The sequence below is a fragment of the Triticum dicoccoides genome, chromosome 1B (assembly GCF_002162155.2).
Source record: "Triticum dicoccoides isolate Atlit2015 ecotype Zavitan chromosome 1B, WEW_v2.0, whole genome shotgun sequence".
Classification (NCBI taxonomy): Eukaryota; Viridiplantae; Streptophyta; class Magnoliopsida; order Poales; family Poaceae; genus Triticum; species Triticum dicoccoides.
The window spans coordinates 36,313,552-36,325,496 of NC_041381.1; positions in this window are offsets into that span (position 1 = coordinate 36,313,552).

Below are 11,945 nucleotides of genomic sequence, written 5' to 3' on the forward strand. Positions count from 1 at the left end.
TGATGTTTACAACAATTAGTATTAGTGATAAATAGTATGGTTGGCTGCCTCTTTGTGGTTTCGTCAACAATTCATGATCTTTACATGAATTAGTAGTAGTGATAAGTAGTATGGATGCCATAGGATTATTTTTCATTCTCACATTCAATTATTAGTTATTGCAAGCTTCTTAGATCTATAATTTGGTAAACGTACTAACATCACTTAATTGAAATATTTTTTGCTTTTCTTGTGCTCGGCTTGCAGGTAACAATGTACTTGAAAAGTCTAATCTGCAACCTTTCACTCAAAGCCCTTAAACATAAAATGACAATAATTTGGTATATACATGTCTTGAATTAAAATTTTGTCTTATATTGCAACTTATATTATCAATGATTTTTGATGAATTAAATTTCCTTTACTTGAAAATGAGCCACCTTTTCTAACACAGTAAATCTATGTTTAGAAGTATTCACTAATTAACTTGTGAAGAGATCTGAAACAAGGTTACCCACTATCAGAAATAATGAATGCATTTGTACAATAATCAGTTGGGTACCTTCTTTTAGTTTGAGTTTCATAATTTGGACAGTTCTTTTATTGGATTGTTATTGTTGTTTCATGTATTTGTTACGCACTATTGTCCCACCTTATGTTACTTGACAATATTGCAAAACATATGTTTTAATGGAGCTATCTAAATGACCTTGATATGATTTTACCTTGTCTACTATTTTTCTGTTGTTAGTACCATTTGGATAGAAATTTCATATGTAATCAGTAAGTTTGCATTTAATTTTTCTGTTTTTATTTCCTTTGTTTCCTCAAAGTTTGATTTCATGATAATCCCATTTGCAAGAGAGCTTTTCATCGCCTCCATACATGTGTTTCTCTGTAAGTACTAAACTGGTTTGGAAATTTGGATTTGTGGTCTGGCCTGGATGTCAACATCATTTTTTGTATGATAGTATTATCTGATGATGGGAAAATGAAACATTTTTCCATTACCAGATATGTTGTCTTACTCATTCTCTTTAAGTACTAAATCTGGAATGATGTTAATTGGCGACTAGATTACTCCCTGGCCTGCTAGCTTTTGGAGAGAAAATTATAACTGATCAGATTTGGATTTTTTTTCCTGACCATTTCCATGGGAACGAGGGATTATGTGATTGCTTTATCTGGTACCATTTGTTTGTGGCTACAGCCCATAACTACAAAAACAGCATCTTCATATTTTCTTAGGTGTCTTGCCTGTTGCAAATACTGGCATTCAGTCAATTTGTAGGCTATTTGCATATTTTCTTCTTCTTATAGTTGTGTTTTGCTTGGAAACGGCCTACTATCACATAATATATTGACATGCCCTCACCAACATAATTTGTTACCTTCGCAACAAATTTGAAAAGATGGAGATTGTTGTTTGTCATGTGTGATTGCCAACTCTTTGAGTTTTTCATAATTCAACTCATGTCTACCTCAGTATAAAGTTGTATGCCAGCGCCGCCCTTTACAATTTATCCCCAATTTCAAGAGAATGGGTAAAGTACCTCCCTTGTGTACAGTGTATTACTGTTATCGCTTGTTTGTTGTGTTCTTTTATTATGGACCAACTACTAACATTATTGTATGTTTTACTGAATGTAGATGCCCAGTGTACTACCATTCTTCTTTTATATATAATTATACCACAGAGGTTTTTACAAATATTTATATTATTCTTTTATCAAAATGGATGAGTATGCGAACATATTCTATGATTGAACTTACATATGTGAAAGGTACTACTCTGCCATGTTTTGTGGAATCATATGTACTACTAAAATTTCTTCATTTTATTGATAAAATGGACGGGCGCAGCAACGCGCGCCATCAGTGATCTAGTAAAGGATCTTAAAGGGGAACACAGTTGGCATCTTTTGCCTCCCTCTCGCCCGCATTAGCGAAAAATCTGCTTCCATGCATATGCCCTATAACAATAGGATAGGCATGAAAATAACAACATAAAAATAACACGGAGAGAAAAGACCATGGATCTACAGGGGTTCACCTTTTTCTACCACGATATCCAAGAGTCAGTACCTTCTTCAGTATATCCCCTGGCTCTTCACTACTGCCTGAAACATGTCCGACAGGAGTTTCCGAATGCAGACATCTAGGAGTAATAGAAGAACCATCAACAAAAATGAATCAATATAGAGACGTCTTTATAAAAGCCAAAGAGCAAGGGGCGGCAAAGTGTACGATCTAACTGAGGCACTGGTAAGACAAAAGTAGCTCAACTCACCGACTTCTTCAACTGCTTTCAGAAAATAAAAAAAGGTTGCATATTACATGCAGAAAACTAAAAACAACCAACATTCATGAAGAAAATGAAGGTCTCGTCAATTTCGTTGGTCCTCTAGCAAAAGCAGCAAGCCGTGGAAGCTGTCTAGTACTTGGGCCGGCAGCATTACATTCATTTGGCTGAAAACCAACAAAAACACTACTACCTTTAGGGAAAATTTTGAGGACCTGAAATGAAACAAATCTTCTATATCTAAATAGCTAGCCCCCAGTAACCTATTTCTCTCACAATGCAATTATGCCAACTCATCATTCAACATGCATGGAGAAAGGCCCGCCACAACATGCAACCATGCATAATAAAAAGACACCTCAACATAAAAACATGCATGAGAATTGAAATTCGATTATGATAGTTATACTATACAATAACCAAACACCACAAATCATAATTATTTTCAGTTTTAGTTCATATTATTACTCTACATATTCATGTTCCATAGAACCAATTATCACTGAATATATTGCAAAATACTTCCGCAATAACGTGCGGGTTAATGCGAGGTAGCGGCATTCAGAACTGTAGTTCCTTCCAACCAAACCAGATATCAGCATAGGCACAAATAGAGAACATAACATAGGTCTCGGCTAGTAAAACGTCAATACCTTTGTCAACCAAGTCTTGCTCCACATCGACCAAGAATACCATGCCAACAACATAGCTTATCCCGCATCCAGGATAGTTAACCGGTACATGCATCTCATCAGCAAACGAAAAAACATGTAAGGCACATAATTGATAGTACAGTAATGAAAGAAACCATGGCCTATAAAGAAGGAACCGGCCTTGGGCTTATGGTTTTGCCTGGGCAACCTTCCTTAAAACACCTATAAACATTCCTCATATGATAGAACAACCATTTTAGTTTGGTTGCAAACCATCAATTTTAATGTTGGACTTGAACATTTTACCCTACAGGAATCGCTGCCAACACGCATGATGTCATCAGTGAATCATAAAAAAATAATAGATGCCCACTTTATCGAACAACGCACCGGATAGGAAAGATCAGCTCCCCGATAGTGTCACTGGCCATGTCACCGACATTGGCTTATTCACATCTTTTCTTAGATACTACTCTGAGTCCTCTCATATCTGTAAAAAAAATCAACATGATTTAGACATCATCTGCATGTAGAATAACATTGGGCCATATAGCCACCTAATGTAAGTGTCATAGTCACCTCAAGAAAGGGTCTAAAATCTGACGCAATTATTCACATAGAAAATTACACACTGAACTTTGAAATGAGGTTAAGCAATCACAAAAATCGACAGTGTCACTCACCACGCTATCGCCATTGGCTCATTCGGTTATTTCCTTAGAGCCTCCTCTCATATATGTAAAACATCAATATAATGTAGACATGATGTACCAAAAAAGGGCCATATAGTCACTTCATGCATGAGCCTCCAAAATTTGAGGTAATCATTCACATCCTAAATTACATAATGAACTCTGAAATGAGGTTAAAAAATCACCAGAACCAGCTGCAAACAAACGATCATCATCGGCAGCAACTGATTTCTGAGCAGTAGTTGACGGCAGGTTGGCAGCAAGCGAGCGGCGGCGACGGCAATATTGGGATCGAATTGTTGAGGGATCTCAACCGGTCAAGGCCTAATACAGTCGCCAATTCAAACGACCAGAACATGCCGTGTTTAGGCCATTTAATTTGCAGTGCCTGTTGGGCTTAGACCATGAGAACTAATCTAATATACACCGGTTGATTCATCCCAAAAATCTATCAGAGGTAAACAGATTACCATTGCATAAATCTAGGACAATTAGTACTGAGTTCTCCGATAAGTAGTTAGGGGTGGCCTGGCCCCCGCTTATCGCCCCGTCTTTGCCCTGGCAGCGACACCACAAGGCACGCGTCGGAGCTGCTGCCGAAGAGGGAGGCGAAGATCACAAAGCTGAAGCCGATCTGTGTCAGCAGGGCCTCATCATCGGCCTCCCATATGCGTCGGCCTCCGTGGGATCCTGGGTCGGTGGCGAGGGCTTGGCCGTCTCGCCTCCTTGAGCGGCCACCGCCGCTCGCCTCCTTTAGCAGCTATCTGCCGGTGTATCAGATGCCCGAGTCCCTCATCTAGTGGGAAGCCGCTGGCGAACACCGGAGGTCTTCCCCAGGCGGAGCAGCACTGATATGCATAAGGCCGAGCCGCTAGACACCACTCCTCCGTCCCAGCTATCCCCTCGAACCGGCGAAAAACGTAGAACCGACTAAGATATACGTGTCCACAGTCCCCACGCTGCCAATGTGCTCAACACGGACATGTGCACCCAGCTTCCATACAACCCGGTTCACACTGTCAAACGTTGACCCACACTGCTTTCACACCATCGATTCACCAGCAGCCTCACAATCTTGAGAGCATAGTATCTGTAGTGATGGAAGTGCAGACTTCATTGCTTCACAAAACTTCACGTGTATACCTTTTTAATGTCATTCCTGCAAATCTAGCCACATCTGTCAAGAAACAAACAATTGTATGGTGCACCCAATTTATGTAACCTAGACATGCCACAAGTTGGGCTCCATCTTGGTTATGAAAATAGTGTTCTCGGTCTTGGGAACAAAACTACGATGTCTCCAAAACAACAGCCGTATAAATCTCTGTGTAGAATCTAGTTGGTTAAGGTGTCAAAACAACAGCCCTATAAACATATCGTTCCTACAAATACATTTGGCATTCACCGTTCAACCTCGTGCAAGTCCCGTGCACCCTAAAATCCAGTTGGTTAAGGCCTGACAATAATAACCACCTAAACACCTTGAGACCAAAAGAATTAGTAGTTACAGCTCATGGGTGGCTTGCTCTTCATATCCGTCAATATCTAAGCTCCCTAGGAATTAATTGAGACGGCTAAATGTGGGCGTGTTTTGCCATTCTTATGCAAAAGGATTGGAAATCAAATTAATAACTGGTTCTCGAACCTCAACGGCTTCCCAAGAACTGCAAAAGCACTCAGCGAAGGGTGGTGAAGCGGCAACTAGGCAACCACAATGCCCGGACGATGACCACGACGAAACTTTCTTTGTTGCTGAAGCAGGCAGGAGCTCCCCTTGCTAAACACGACGCATTTCAAATCACCAGCGCATATCAAAATCACCAAGCCACCAAGTACACTCGCCTAGTAACAAAAAGAATTTTTAGTACTGCCGGTCCTGCTCACGCACCTACTCTCCGGTTGCATGGTCCCAACATCGGTCGGTCCCAACGGCGATTGTGCGCTTTACTACCATTGCGTTGCCATAATTGCTTTAGGACAAAAAAAAAGGAGACCTCCAAATGATCGGTCTAGGGGGTGCTTTTCCATTCATGTTGCAACAAGCAAGCACCCGTGGGTGATACGTGCTATGCAACGTGTGTATATATATAATGCACACCAAGTAAGGAATAACTAGAAAATACAGGATGGATGACATAGTTTTATCTTACGATGTTCATATCACATGTTTGACTCCTAGGTACTCCCTCCGTCTGGGTTTATTAGACCTAATACTACCTCCGTTTCAGTTTACAAGTCTTACACGTATACATAGGTTGCCAATTTGATCATCTTAATACAAACTATATAACACAAAAATTGTATCTTTTGAAAATAGAACATCTAAAGTTTATATTGGTATATTTTTTGTAATATATGACTTGTATTAGGTTGGTCAAATTGACGACCTAGGGGTACGCGCACGCCCTGTAAACTGAGAGAGAGGTAGTAACAACTTCTCTTAAATCAAGACACATAGTAATTTGGTCACATTAATTCTTCTATTCCACTCCCAATGCAATCTCTCACATGCATGCAGACAATGAAAAAGCACGCATGAAGTGTATTAATTTTCCATCCATGACACCAACAACAATGACTTTCAATGCAATCAATGAGTACATGGTACACGAGGGCATCCTTGGCTGCTGCTAGCAGCGGAAGTCTGGCAGGAAATTAATCACTGTAGTATCCCTTATCGTGTTGACTACTCTACTATTATACGCATGTAATGCTTGTTTGGCTGGTGTCCTGGCCGTTTACCGCCAGTTCTGTCATGGGTATGGAATGTGCAGATAATTTGTTTTGTTGTTGCCATGAAGAAGATGAACGCTAGCCCGGCCGGGGCAACCACACCTCGAGATTAACCTTCCAGAGCTTCCGATTTTTAGAGGCGCTATGTGCGGTCTGAGAAGAGTAGCAAGGATGACGATTGGAGCAAACAGTAGCACATGTTGGAAATATTCTTTGTATGTCACATACCAATGTGTGGGCGTGGACATCAAGTACAGGCCAGGGTTTAGTTAGAGATAGTTAGAGATTTTCCTGTATGTATCCCTCGCATGTATCTCTCTCTGGTCGTTCGTACGATCAAACACCTGTAAACCTACGAGACCTAGCTCTCGATCTAATCAATAAATATACCGCGGGCTCCTGTGTATAGGGGTTGAGACGCTTTACCCATTCTCGACATGGTATACAGAGCCTCCTTCTTCCTCGTCTAGCTTTCATCTCCACCACCACTTCTGCCATGTCTTCCTCCTCACAAAACATCAGCTCCGGCCTAAACAACACCACCTCCGAGCCTCTCAATCGTACCAACTATATCCAATGGAGAGCTCAGGCCTGCTCTCAGATCATGGGGCGGGGCTTTTTGGCTATCTCGACAAAACAGTCCCTGAACGCTCCACCACCATAGTCTCAAAGTGTGAAGTTTCGGAAGCGTTTCTACCTACCGTAGTAGGCCGCTGGTTGTGTGTTTATATAGGATCAGAATAGCCCTTGATCACGACAATTACATGGAGGGATTGTTACAAAACTTGTGGTACAGGAAGATAGAGATAATATACGAATCTGAACCGCCTAGGGCTCGGTTTAGCTTTATCTCAGCTAACCGAATACATCAAGATCTATCTCTAACAATATTCTAACACAAAGAACTCCGAAGGGAAGGACCAGATGGTTCCCAACCCCGCCCATAGCCCCTGGTTGATCCAGGATCAACAGCTCGTGGCCTACCTGCTTCGTAATCTTTCCAAGGAAGTCCTAATCCAGGTTGCGTCACTTGAAAAATCCCACCAAATCTGGGACGCCCTTGCCAATATGTTCGCAGCCCAGTCACGAGCCCGAGCCAACAACTGTCGCACAACCCTTTCCAATGCCAAAAAAGGCACGCAATCAGCCTCCGTTTTCTTCGGTCAGATGCTGTCGCTCGCAGATGAGCTCGCCGTGGCTGGAAAACCCATAACTGAGGACAAGCTAATCTTGTTCATTATTGCTGGTCTTGATATGGACTATCAGCCCCTTATCTCGGGCCTTGATGTGTGCAGAGAATCTCTTTCCGTAGATGACCTCTTCGGCATGGTAGCCAACTTCGATTAACGAGTAGAGATGTTCCATGGATCAGGGGCATGGGGCTCCTCAGCCAATGCGGCCTACCGTGGCCAAGGGAGCTCCTCCAAGGCCAACCGCAACTCACCTAAAGGGAGTGGCGGCGGTGGGTCTTCTGGTGGAGGTAGTGGTGCGGCTGCTACCACAACAACTCCGGCGGCCGCTACAACAACTCTGGCGGCGGCTACCACAACAACAACTCTGCCAGCGGCCAACACATCTATAAAAACAATGGCAATGGCGGCGGCTACTACAACCACAACCCACCTCATCCCTTATACAATAACAATAGGGGCGGAGGAGGTGGTCACTTTGCCGGGTATGAAGAGTACGAAAACAAATGTTAGATCTGTAAGAAAACTAACCATATTGCCAAGGAGTGCAAGTGGCGTTATGCAGAAGAAAACTCCCAAAGAAGGTGTGTTGCAGCTGTTGCGGGCACCTCCGATTGTGTTGATTCAAACAGGTATGTTGATACTAGTGCGAATGAGCATATCACTTCAGACTTTGCCAAGATGAGCATGCATGAGAAGTACACCGGTCAAGATCAAGTCCACACCGCTGAAAATGGGCAAGGTATGATGATTACTCATGTTGGTCGGTCTATTATTAACACCCCATATCGTGATATCCATATCAAAGATGTTCTACATGTTCCTGATGCATCAAAAAACCTCCTTTATGTTCAATGTATTACCCTTGATAATGGTGTCTTTATTGAACTTCACCTCTATTTTTTTTGATAAAGGACTAGGCCAAGAGGAGGGTTCTCTACCACGATAGATGCATGCACGGTCTCTATTCGTTGATTCCACAAATTTTGCAATTCCAAGTGTATGGCGCCACCAGAGTCTCTTCGGAAAGGTGGCATAAGCGTTTAGGCCATCCATCTTTTTCTATTGTTTACCAAATTCTTAGTAGAATTAAGCTCATATATGTTGGTGAGCGTGACCATGAAACTATTTGTGATTCTTGTCAGAAAGCAAAAAGTCATCAATTGCCATACCCAGTTTCTATTGGTGTTTCTACAAAACCCTTGCAACTTATTTTTTTCTGATGTGTGCGGACCGGCCCATTCTTCGATTGGTAGATACACATACAACGTAAGCTTTATTGATGACTATAGCAAGTACATGTGGATCTATCTCCTAAAAAAACGTTCGGATGTTTACCAAGTATTTCATAGCTTTCAAGCTCTCGTTGAACGCATGTTTGATAGTAAAATAATTGCAATGCATCTGATTGGTGTGGCGAGTACGAAGAGCTAAACTCTTTCTTTCAAACAATAGGCATTTCTCATCATGCATCTTGTCCTCATGCTCATCAACAGAATGGATCAGCAGAATGCGTACATAGACATATTGTTGAAATAGCTCTTGCCCTTCTTGCTGCAGCATCCATGCCACTCAAAATTTGGGATGAAGTTTTTTAGCCGCTATTCATCTCATAAACATACTGCCTAGTCGTGTCATCAAAATCGAAACTCCCACCGAACGTCTCCTTCATGTCAAACCAGACTATGCTCCACTCCGTGTGTTTGGTTGTTCTTGCTGGCCCAATCTTCTTCCCTACAACAACAAGAAAGAAAAGGTGCAACAACTAAGGATCATACTCCAGGCGGCTAGCTTGACCACGGGGCAGGACAAAGATTGCAGGCGGACGCTCGTGTCTTGGCAATGTAGTCGGTGAGCATATGGTTGTACGTCGCCTTAGACGGCTGCTTCCGCTGCTCTAAAAGTGCAGCCATTTTGAAAAGACAGTCAACCGGATATATGTGAAAAATATGCTCAATAGTAAACTTGTTCCTAATAGTCCAAAAACACCAAGCAAAAACAGCAAAGGCAGCAATGGCAAACCAGAAGACACGAGCCTGTTGGCCATTAAGATTATTAGCAATCGACAGAAGCTCCAAACAGCCTTTTGGGGCCTAGTTACGATTAAGCCAGAATATAGCTCCAGCCAAACCTAGCCAGCATGCAGTTAAAAAGGTTATGCTCCGTGTCTTCGGTCTCTCCACAAAGAGCGCAAGCCACATTGGCATTGTCATGCCTCTTGATGATTTGGTCACCAAGTGGAAGTTTACGTTTGATAGCTTGCCAAAGAAAGATTCTAACTTTCAAGGGGATTCGGAGCGCGAAATAGCCTCAAAAGGATTTTCCTGACACACAACACAGAGACGAGAGTAAAGAGACTTAATAGAGAAACGGACCGATGGTGCCAAAACATGGAATCAGGAGTCTCCGAGAGCACAGGGAAGTAGGCAGAGAGTTCTTGCCAGTTGTCCAACTCTTCGGGAGAGAGACCCCTTCTAAAACTCGAGTCCCAATTACGAGAATCCAGAGCCGACATAGAAATGGCAGGGTCCGCGACATAGGAGAGGAGAGTGGGGAAGTAATTAGCAAGTGGGCCATCACCAACCCACCAGTCTAGCCAAAATCTGCTAGAGTTGCCATCACAAACAACAAATTTGACTAAGCTTCTAAACTCATCGCGGGCCCTTCCAAGGGACCGCCAGAACTGAGACCCACCAGAGAAGGAAGAAAAGAAAGGGGAGGTATTCGGGAAAGTACTTAGCTTTTAAAATGGAGATCCGGAGGGATTCCGGAGGATCGCTAAAAATGCACCACCACCACTTCATGATGAGGCACTTGTTCACGATGGTTCTATTGGTGATCCCTAACCACCCAAGGTTCACATCAGTTTCCATCTTACCATCCTGTATTTCTTCTTCTTATTTGCTGTGTTCCAGTAAAAAGCACCTCTGTCTCTATCAAAGGCTTTATGGTTGGAGGAAAAAAGGCGGTAAAAGCCCATCATGAATGCAGGTAGACTAGAGAGTCCAGAGTTGATGAGAACCACCTTCCCCGCCCAAGTACAGTGCCTACCACGCTAGGGCGCAACCCGGTTCGTAATCTTTTTCTCAGTAGGTCTAAAGGCCTCAACTTTTAGGTTGAAGGGAGAAATCGGGACACCAATATATGTAGTAGGTAAAGATCCTAATTTATAGTTAAAAATGTTAGCAGCACGGGTACACTCCTCCAGAGAACAACCCAGAACAAAAGCCACGCTCTTAGAAAGATTGATCTTGAGACCGAAGACGTGCTCGAAGCAAAGCAAAATGGATTTGAGATTGGTCAGCTAGAGCTCATCATACTCAACCATGATGATGGTATCATCCGCGTATTGAAGATAGGTAATGCCATTAGGGTAAGCGCTCGAAATGTGCCCCTTGGAAGTGGTAGATTCTAACATTTTTGCCAATGCATTGACCACAAAGTCAAAAACAAGCGGAGAGATCAGACCTGCCTGCCTGAGGCCCCGACCGTTCTTGAAATAGGGGCCATCAATCCCATTGATCAGAATAGATGTGTGACCACCAGACACCAACTGCATCAGCCTAGAAACATATGCATGATCAAAACCACGGGCCAGAAGGATTTCCTGAAGAAAAGGCCAACGGATGCAGTCGTATGCCTTCTCAAAAGTTTAAGCACCACCACCTTCTTCTTCTTGGAGTGGAGTCTTTGCAGCAGCTCGTGGAGCACCAGAATACCATCTAGGATAAATCTGCCTTGATGAACGCCGTTTGGGTGGGACTGATGATTTCATCAATCGTTGACAATTGTATACCAACAAGTGTTTGCGCACAACACATACGGCTTATTAGCAGCAATCGTCTGTGTTATTAACGCTCATTGCACATATTTCTGTTTAAGAACCTATTTGCCACATATCACACACATCTTGTTAATTTGAACTGTTTTTGTTGTCTTTTCTGATCGCATACAGTTCATCTGAGTGAACTATATGCCGCCTATCACAAACATCTTGATATGGATGACCACTTCAGTGTTTTGGCTCATCGCAAACAGTTCGTATGGATCAACTGTCTATCACGTATCACACACGTAACTCTAATCGGAATCGTGTTTGATGTATCCGGCATCACAAACGGTTCATATTATTGGTGATGGTTTTATCACAACAACGTTTGTGATTAATGCATCACACACAGTTTGGTCAAAGGGTCCCTGATCCATGTTTCCCGTTTGGACCATTCTGCAGTAGTGATCTCCAAGTCGAAGGAAGAGACGCGATTATTAGTATCCGAAGCAGCCGGATCAAAGCTAATACTGGAAAGTGGGCACGCGCCAAGTAAGTCGGAGTAGAAAGCATAAATATGAGAGGAGGCGATGGCCATGTTTGGAAAAACATCTCCGTCAATAATTA